The sequence below is a fragment of the Anastrepha ludens genome, chromosome X (genome assembly GCF_028408465.1).
Source record: "Anastrepha ludens isolate Willacy chromosome X, idAnaLude1.1, whole genome shotgun sequence".
Classification (NCBI taxonomy): Eukaryota; Metazoa; Arthropoda; class Insecta; order Diptera; family Tephritidae; genus Anastrepha; species Anastrepha ludens.
This window is the reverse complement of record NC_071503.1, coordinates 71,679,044-71,690,214: the sequence shown is the minus strand read 5'-3', so window position 1 is coordinate 71,690,214 and position 11,171 is coordinate 71,679,044.

Sequence of the window (11,171 nt, the reverse complement as noted above, 5' to 3'; positions counted from 1 at the left end):
CTTACAAAGTAAACGTCGCAGTGGCTCTGATTTAATGGCATACCCTGCCACAAACTTTCTAAAGTATCCACTCAACCCCAGAAATTGTCGTACTTCAGTTACATTCTTAGGTATTGAAAAATTTGTAATAGCTATTGTTTTTGCTGTACCTGGACTAATTCCGCTTGGAGTTAATGTATGGCCCAAGAATTCAATTGTTTCTTTTGCAAACTCGCATTTCTTCAAATTCAAAGTCAAATTAAGCTCTCGTAATGCATCAAGTACACGCCTCAATTTGGCCAACATTTCATCGACAGTTGAACCCCCTATCATAATGTCATCCATGTAGTTCACCATATCTCCATTCTGTGTTCGTTCTTTTACCTTTGCCATCAAGCGTTGGAAGACTACTGGGGCATTCTTTAGCCCAAACGGCATTCGTTTAAATTGATACAACCCCTCTGTGGTTACGAACGCAGTATATCTACGACTATCTGGATGTATCGGTATCTGATAATACCCACTATTCATATCTAATACTGTGAAATATTTATAACGTTTTGCTTCATGAAGCTGTTCTTCAATATGCGGCATTGGGTAAATTTCTTTTCGGGTATGTTGATTCACCTTACGATAGTCTACGCATAATCTCGATTCTCCATTTTTCTTTTTCACGAGTACAATTGGACTCGCATATTCAGATTCTGACGTTTCTATTATATCGTTAACTAATAACTCTCTAATCATCTGTTGAACCAACACTTTCTTCGGCTCTGGTATACGGTATGGGTTTTGTGCAATAGGTACATTAGTATCTAACTTAATTTTCATGGATAATGCATTTGTCTGTCCTATCTCACTGATATTATTTGCAAATATATCATTGTACTCGTTCAACAGTCTGAATAGCTTTCCCGCCTGCGCACTTTCAAGTTCTCCACATATTATTTGATTTTCATTTATAACTTTGCGTTCAGATACCGTCGTTTCTCGATTTTCCGCGATCGGTAGATATTCGAATTTCAATTGTCCACTGTTTATGTGCGCGACAATATTCCGATTGAAAATCTCTTTTCCAAGCAATACATCTGACGTTAACAACTCGTCATCCACTATATATAGTATTACATTTACTTTTACACTGTCAATTTTTATTTCAGTTTTCATCAACTCACTTGCATACCGCGCACCTCCACATATGCCCTTTTTTTTTAACACGCAAGGCTCTGTTTCAATTTCGAATTTATCAGCACATGATTTCCGTATCATGGTGCATCCACTTCCTGTGTCCACGAAAGCTTTTATTGCTTGATTTTTAACATACACCAGTTTAATACAAAATTCCTCATCGCACTCGACTTTACGGTTTGTCATTGTAGCATTTCTCTTATTACGCTGCACAGCCTCAACCTTCGGGTCAACTTTCTGACCATCACCATACTGCGCTTTTCGTAGTGGCTTAGAACATCTGGTCGCTATATGACCTTCTTCAAAACAATTATAACACTTTATCTTACTTTTATTCTCAGCGCTACCTTTATTCCCGTCATTATTCGTTTTTCTATTTTTGTTTTGTTCAAACTTCAAACCTGGAGTACTATTACGATTTTTATCATACTCGTCAAGCGTTTCGCGTAAGTGTCTCATCGAATCAAATCGCATTGGAGCAATTGCCGTTTGCAGTTCCCGATTTCGTAATCCGTTCCGCGTATATTTTATAATCGCTGATTCACTCAAATTATATCGCTGCCCAATGGCACTCATACGAAAACAATATTCCACGACTTTTTCACCAAATTTACGCACCGAACTGTTCATTTTGTAATGTATCTCTGCCTCGTTTGGCTTAGTACCGAATTCTTCTATTAACCTTTCCGCGAAAATTGTCCAATTCGAGTAACACTCTGGTGAAGCATCTAACCATAGTTTGGCAACACCTTTCAACTTGCTAAAAACTGCTAGCATTAAACTTCTTTCGTTCCACTGATAGGCACTATGCGCTTGATTAACACGTTCTACAAATTTTTCAACCGGCAAAGAAAGTTCATTCGTTGGATCAAAGGTAGGTAAAGTTTCAGCAATCTCTTTCACCGAACACCTTGCACTCGAAGAATCTACCATTGATACCGGGGTAGTTGCAGTTTCTACACTCGCGGCCGTTTGTTCTACACTTGGTCTTTGCTCACGGCTTTGTTGTTGCAACAAAGTAGTGATGCCTTGCATCATTTCCCGCAACGCGTTAATTTGCTCTTGCATTGTACACCTTTCGTCCATATTTATTTCGTCACTGTTTTCAAAATCGCATAACCGCTGGACTAGTTCTGCCTTAGAACCAGTCGTAGGTTTTTCCCGTTCACGCAGCAGCGTTTTAAGTTGTTCCACTCTTAAATCCACTATTTTCGGCATTTTCCCCGCACAATATGTACATTCGTACACGCTTGCACCACTCGTTTTTTTGTATATCTGCTTGTTCCTTGCTCCCTTTCAACTCTCGCTTTCCACACATTAACACGCACGTATTAATCTGCTCATAGTTTTTTTCCCACGACCGTCGCATGTATTTTATACACTACGCCATATATGCATCTTGCCAACGCGCATAACAAAGCACGAATTTATGCGCATTCATACAAAAAATAGGAGTCAGTATCCCACTTCTGACCTGAAAGGAAATGGCCTTTCGAATTTTCTTTATTTCATAAACGTTTTATTCAGCTCTTCGACATTTAAAAACTAAAATATTTTTAGTGACAATTTCAAAAATTAAATCTTCTCCGGCCTTAAAGGAATGGCCTACTGAGTTTTCTTACAACTGTATTTCATCGGGACTAAGTTTAACGAACGGCAGGACTTTGAAGGCATAAGTCGATCTTTGAGGTATCTGGGTTTCTGAGTGTTTATGATCTTGTGGAGTAAAACTGAACATTTAAACCTAAGCAAGTCGTAAAAGGATACGGAAGCAATTTTTTTCGCAAACACTGAAATATGGTCATAACGTTTTTTACAGTACACGTATCTTGCAATGTTGTTATACAAAACATTAAGCTTACTACGACACACACTATCACAAAGAGTATATAACTCACAACCATACAGTTACGTTGGTAACAAATACGTTTTAGCTAGTAGCAGTCGAGTGTTTACTGGTGTAAAATATTGAGTTGTCCATAAATTTCGGAGCATACCATAAACTTTGCCTATGACAGTAAAGATGTGGTTGCTCCATGTCAAAGTTCTATTACATGTAACCCCTAGATTTTTAACATTGTCCACATATTTAATCACAGCGCCATTTAGTTTGACTTGTGTATAGCCATCGAGCTTGATATATTTTTTGTAAATAACGATGCATTGGGACTTATCAGGATTAAGGATTAACCCATTTTCAGAAGCCCACTTGCTTGTGAGGCTCAAGTCAGAATTCATATTATTTAAGCAAATATCAATACAGCTAATGGGACAACTAACATATAATTGAACGTCATCAGCATATACATGGACATCACTATATTAATCACACCGAACAAATCGTTAATGTACAAGACAAATAAAAGAGGGCCAAGGATAAAGCCTTGAGGTACACCTCTGGTTACAGGGAGAAAGTTTGACATGGTATTATCACTACATACGGCTTGTAATCGGTCACTAAGATACGTTTCTATAAGAGTCAAGGCCGACGTTGAAAAGCTAAATAAGTTTTTAAGCTTCAGAATTAAGAGCTTATGGTCTACGGAGTCAAATGCCTTTGAATGGTCAAGTAGAGTTAGAAAGGTCACATGCTTTTTGTCAATGTTGAGCCTTATGTCATCAGACACTTTTAGGAGTGCTGTGGTGCAGCTCCTACTACATCTAAACCCCGACTGCAATGTGTTCACCAAGGCGTTGCTATTCAGAAACGTGTTTATTTGGCGATGCATAATACGCTCAAGAACTTTGGATAAGAACGGCAGTATTGCAATCGGGCGGTAGTCTCCATTCGCTTTCTTAATAGGTATGATTTTGGCTTTCTTCCAAGAGTTGGGAAAGATTGACGTGGTTAAGACGGTATTCAGAGCATAGGTAAGATATTTTAAGATCTTTGGTAACAGGCATTTTATAAATTTTGGATGAATTCCATTCAGACGGGCCACATTCGACTTGACACTAAGTATGGACTGTACTACCTCACAATCATCGACACATTCAAAACAAAAACTGGACATCACAACGTTAAGATTAGAATTGTAATTGTCATAACATATATTATTAACAGAGCCGGGCAAGCACACAAAATTCTCATTTAGTACATTTACATTAACATCACATAAATCTAGCATAGGTTGATTTTTGTTCCCAATCCCGATCGCACGAATTTAGTTCCACGTCTGCTTCGAACGCACTGCAGTACTAAACTGCTGCTCATAGTATTTTAGTTTACTCAATCTAATTGATTAAAGATGTTATAAGTTTCCGAGGTTCTGAAGCTCTTCCATTTGCGATACGCTTTGTTGCGTTTGCAAATCAAGTGTTTAATATGGTTGCTGAACCATGGCCGGTTTTTATCAATTACTGGTTTGTGTACAAGTGGTACGAAGCGGTGAAAGAGCGAGCTAATGTTTTCTTCAATGAAGCTAATTTGCTCATTACTAGATATTAAGTTATGAATACATTCCCAGTCAATATCCTCCACAGCCCCTTCAAGAAGCTCATAATCTATGCGTAGAAAATCACGGTATGAAGTTGGAATAGTGAATAGTATTTCATGGGTCAGTTGGAAATTAAATGTCATGAAAATTAGATCGTGCTTAGAAAAACCTGGCACAGAAAGCTGGTCAAATAGGAGAATTTTAGCGGTATCGTTAACAAAAAATATATCTAGCAAAGAGCTACTAGTTTGCGTGACATGTGTAGGCATAGAGCCGTTAACGGGGAACAAACCCAAGCTCCGCATGGCTAACACGAACTCATTTTCACATAGCAGGTCGCTGTTAAAATCTCCTGCTACAACGATATTGTTATAATTAAGAGACAAATTTTCGATGAAATCAACAAATGATGCGTAGGCGATGTATTTGTTAGGTCTATATACACAGCCAATGAGGAGTTTGTCATACTTAGTTTTAATTTCAAGGAAAATATATTCTATTAGGTTCGTATTTTAAGAGATGCACTTGAGGGAGCAAGACAGACTATTTTTAACAAACACTGCAACACCGCCACCACGCTTGGCTCTATCTAAACGGAAAGTTTTATAGCCATTAACACAAAACGAATCGTCATTATGCCACGTAGAGAACCATGTTTCAGATACACACACAACATCTACATCAGATGACTCAAAAATATATCGAAATTCATAAATTTTAGATGGCGAACTCTGAGCGTTGAGATGACATATTTTCAGTCCAGACTTTAGCCTACTTAGTACGCGAATCATATTAAAAGTGGTATCTCTGCCCGTGTGAAACTGTTTATCCTTACCTATCATTGGCGAGGGAAGTAAAGAAGAGAACTTTGCATATAAGACCCTTTGAACCCGAATATGACAGGAAGTATAGTTAAAACAGGAGTTAAGAGAAAGTTTAAGTAGCGGAAATAGAGAATATGAGAGGAAGAGATAAATAAAAGGAGAAGGACACAATTTATTTTTATTGAACTAAGTAATAAGATGTTATTATAAGAACTGCACAGTTGCTTTGGTTGCTAATAGCTAATATTCTTTCGCCTTATTTCAACTTTGTTCGCCTTATATTCTAATATCGTTCCGTTACCCGACCATGACGAGGTGAGAATAGCAATATCACGGCTAAAGAACAACAAAGCCGCGGGCGACGACGGACTGCCGGGTGAGCTATTCAAACATGGCGGCGAGGAGCTGGTAAGGTGCATGCATCAGCTCCTATGCAAAATATGGTCGGATGAAAGCATGCCTGCCGATTGGAATTTAAGTGTGCTCTGCCCAATCCATAAGAAGGGCGATCCTGCAATTTGTGCCAATTACCGCGGGATTAGTCTTCTAAATATCGCCTATAAGGTTCTAGCGAGCGTATTGTGTGAAAGGCTGAAGCCCACCGTCAACCAACTGATCGGACCTTATCAGTGTGGCTTCAGACCTGGAAAGTCTACCACCGACCAAATATTCACAATACGCCAAATCTTGGAAAAGACCCATGAAAGGAGAATCGACACACACCATCTTTTCGTCGACTTCAAAGCTGCATTCGACAGTACGGAAAGGAGTTACTTGTATGCCGCGATGTCTGAATTTGGTATCCCCGCAAAACTAATACGGCTATGTAAGATGACGTTGCTCAACACCAGCAGCGCCGTCAGAATTGGGAAGGACTTCTCCGAGCCGTTTGATACCAAACGAGGTTTCAGACAGGGTGACTCGCTGTCGTGTGACTTCTTTAACCTGATGTTGGAGAGCATCGTACGAGCCGCAGAACTTAATCGCTCAGGCACAATATTTTATAAGAGCGTACAATTGTTGGCGTATGCCGATGATATTGATATCATCGGCCTTAACAACCGCGCTGTTAGTTCTGAATTCTCCAAACTGGATAAAGGGCAAAGCGAATGGGTTTGGTGGTGAACGAGGACAAAACGAAGTACCTCCTGTCTTCAAACAAACAGTCGGTGCACTCGCGTATCGGCACCCACGTCACTGTAGACAGTTATAATTTCGAGATTGTAAAATACTTCGTTTATTTAGGAACCAGCATTAACACCGATAACAATGTCAGCCTTGAAATCCAACGTAGAATCTCTCTTGCCAACAAGTGCTACTTTGGACTAAGTAGGCAACTGAGCAGTAAAGTCCTCTCTCGACGAACAAAACTAACACTCTACAAGACTCTCATCATGCCCGTCCTAACGTATGGCGCAGAAGCTTGGACGATGACAACATCCGATGAAGCGACGCTTGGAGTGTTCGAGAGAAAGATTCTGCGTAAGAGCTTTGGACCTTTGCACGTTGGCAACGGCGAATATCGCAGACGATGGAACGATGAGCTGTATGAGCTTTACGACGACATAGACATAGCGCAGCGAATAAAGATCCAGCGGCTTCGTTGGCTGGGTCATGTCGTCCGAATGGATACAAACGCTCCGGCTTTGAAAGTATTCGATGCGGTACCAGCTGGTGGTAGCAGAGGAAGAGGAAGGCCTCCTCTGCGTTGGAAAGATCAGGTGGAGAAGGACTTGGCTTCACTTGGTGTGTCCAATTGGCGCCGGTTAGCACGAGAAAGAAACGACTGGCGCGCTTTGTTAAACTCGGCCAAAATCGCGTAAGCGGTTATCGCGCCAATTAAGAAGAAGAAGAAAAGTTTACTTCGATTACCCCAATATTAGTAAGTGACAGCATGAGTAATATCACTTACTATAGGCCGATTTTTATTGCCAACTGTCGCTTAATTAAACTATAAACTATCGTTAATAATAAACGTTACTATAATATCAAACATCTGACCCATTCTAATCAACATGGTTTTATCGTGGAAAGATCTGTAGTAACTAATACACATATCTGTTTTCACCTAACATTGTTATACAGCTTTTCGTCGTGGTTTGCAAGTAGACTCAAGTTATACGGATTTCTCCAAAGCCATTGATAAGATTTCACGTGAAGCCAGCCCAACAACCAGAATCTTCTGAACATACCGGATCTTGCGCATTTTATACGTGACGCAGAAATAGGTACATCAAAAAACGTGTGTGTTTGTGCAATTAATTACTTTACACTGAGCATGCAAGTAATATACCACCTCGATCAACAATTTCCCGGAACAACCCCCAAGTGACGTTCTATGTCAACTGATTTGTGTTCTGTTTTTTTGTGTGGCTGGTTGTCACATGGGTGATTAACATTTCTACCAAAATTTTTTCGCCATTGCATGACATTTGTCAAAGTTACGCTATCTTGCGTAAATAATCCTTTGCATGTGTATTCGAATTTTTACAGTTTTAAAAATGGATTTGGATTTCCAGCAACGAATTTGTATAAATTTTCAGTCAAAAATGGATTCAATGGTGTGGAAACCTTAGAAATGTTGGGAAATTGTTTCGGTAATGATACTCAAAAGAAAGCAGCCGTTTACGAGTAGCATGAAGGATGGCAAACGTAGTGGCAGGCCGTCGAGATCGAAAACTGATGAAAAAATCAATAAAGTGAAAGAAAAGTTGATCAGTAGCCACAAGTTAACCATCAGAGAGCTGACAGAGGATTTTAACATTGCTTGTAGATGCGTTTAGGACAAGTAGTTATGATATGGGTTTTCGCCGTGTTGCTGCAAAATTTGTCCCAAAAGACCTGATATTCATACAAACAAGGAGGGCCGCGTTGATATCGCCCAACGCGTTGACACAACATTAGGTTTATGGGAGGACAACTCAGACATCAGGCAACTGAGCTGAGAGCTCCGAATGAACCAAGATCGCAAAAAAAATTTGTTTTCAGTCAAAAAAGGAAGCGATGCTCACGGTATTGCACTGCACGAATTTTTACCAAAAGGTCAGACAGTTAATAAAGACTATTATGAGATGTTTACATGAAACGCTTCGCCAAAATAGAAAGGATTTGTGGGAAAACAACTCATGGATTTCACACCATGATAACGCGCCGACGCACAGCGCCATCATTATAACTGAATTTTTACCAAGAACAAAACGAATTCCATCCAATAGCCATCAAATTAACCGGATAGGATTCTTTCCGTTTTTTCTCTGTTTGATCGAGTCAAAAACCTACTACGGGGACCGCGTTTCAGCAGTCGAAAGTAAGTAATGCAAAAATCGAAGACGACTCTCATGATTATACCGAAAATAGAGTTCCAGAAATGAGAGAACTGGATCAAATGTCGGTATAAATACGTTGCAGTTGATGGACAGTAGATAGATTATAATATCACGTTTGAGGAATGAACTTGTGTTTTGAATTTTCTGAATATATTCCGGGAACTCTTGGATCAAGGTGATATAGTACGTCCAACTTGCATCGATAGTAAATTCAACAAGGATCTCATTCAATACAGAAATCTTATTTAATTATTATCGCTATTGACTTCTTACAACTTTTTTTTTTTTTTTAAGTGAAAAATATGTCTTAATTTTCTTAACATATGTTATGTTAAATTATTAAAGTATGAAAACATTATCAAAATAACATTAACTTACAATAAGCTATGGATGTAATATTTTTAATTGTAAGTCGTGTGAGCAAAATGCTCAGAGGGAGAGCAAGAGATTCTACGCTGGATTTCAAGACTGATATCTTTATCGGTAATAATACAGGTTCCTAAATAAACAAAGTCTGTTATAACCTCAAAATCATAACTGTCAACAGTAATGTGGGAGCGATACGCGAGAGTGCCGACTGTTTGTTTCATGACAGGAGGTACTTCGTTTTGACCTCGTTCACCACCAGACTCATTCCCTCGGCTCATTTATCTATACCTTTTCAACTTCAAATTGGGACTAAACACATTCAAATTGGGACTAAACACATTCAAATTGGGACTAAACAACTTCAAATTGGGACTAAACAACTTCAAATTGGGAATAAACACATTCAAATTGGGACTAAACAATTTCAAATTGGGAATAAACACATTCAAATTGGGAATAAACACATTCAAATTGGGAATAAACACATTCAAATTGGGAATAAACAATTTGAATGTCTTTTGAACTTTAGTCATAAGGATTGTAATTAAATAAATAAAGAATGTTGTGCATAAAACCGATATTTTTATTGAATTTTGTTTTTCTTATTTTATTCATATTTTATTAATTAATATGACACCGTGAAATGGCTTACATTAAAAAAATTGAAGCTGATAATATTAAAAAACAAATTCAAGCAATGTACAACAAGAATGAAGATTGGAGAGCACTATCAAACACATTAGGAGTAAAAAAGTCTACTGCATATAGGTGGGTTAAGGAAAACCCACAAAGTGAAAAACAACGTGGAGGAAAAAGGAAAAATAAAATAACAAATGAACATCATTTTTTAATGGAACAATATATTGAAGAAAATCCAAAAATAACACTAAAACAACTTAAAGAAAAATTCCAGCACCATCATCACGTTAATGCCTCTACAGAATGTTTCCGCAAACATTTAGATAATTTAATCTATACATTGAAAGAGATTCGAAACGAACCTGAAAGAGCAAATAATGAAGAAAATAAAAGAAAAAGATGTGTGTATGTTCAGAAACTTTTAGAATATCAATCGGAGAATAAACCTATTATTTATATGGATGAAACCAATTTTAACTTATTTATATCCAGAAAACGAGGCCGGTCCAAAAAAGGAAGCCGTTGTACGTTTATTTCAGCTGGAAGTCGTGGAGCTAATATTCACCTAATTGGATGTATAGGAAATCTGGGTTTAATTCATCATGAAGTAAGAAGAGGTGCATTTAAAAAAGCAGAAGCTAATGAGTTTGTTCGTCGTTGTCTTCGTAATGCTCGAAATATTTACCAATCACCAGTAATATTGGTAATAGATAATGCACCTTGCCATACTTCCATTGAGGATGTCTTTGCAGAATACGAATTTGTTGATCACCGCCTGCTGAGATTAAGTCCATACAGCCCAATGCTCAACCCAATTGAGCTTGCCTGGTCAACCCTGAAAGCTGGTGTAAAACGTGAGCTGGCAATTGAACTGCCACAAATTTTGGCTGGCGAAAATAGAGTAGATATGACTCAAACTGAGTATCGCCTGCAACGGCTAGAAAATGTAATACAACCGAACATCGCCAAATTAAATATAGCTACTTGTGCCAAATATGTCGCCCATGTCCAAAGATTTATACCAGATGCGTTAAATATGAATGACATGTATTTTTAATCATATGTAATAATTACACTAGCCTACAAGGAAAAGTATCCGAAATAATTTAAACTAATATCTGCTTCTCTGTCCATGCAAAATTCGGATTGATAACTAAAATTAATTTATTAGTTTGAGTTTTCGAGATATCCTAACCTAAAAGTGCAAAAAACCCCATTTTTGCCCATATTTGAGGTTATGTAGCCTTGCAGATGTTTTCTTTCACCAAAATTAAAGGATGGCATCTTTAAATACAATCCTTCTTTTTTCAAATGGCGTTTTGTTTGCTCAAATATCATTTTTTTTCGCAGAGATATCGCATTTTGAAATTTTCATGTTTCGAAATTTTCCTACACCTGAAAATCGATTA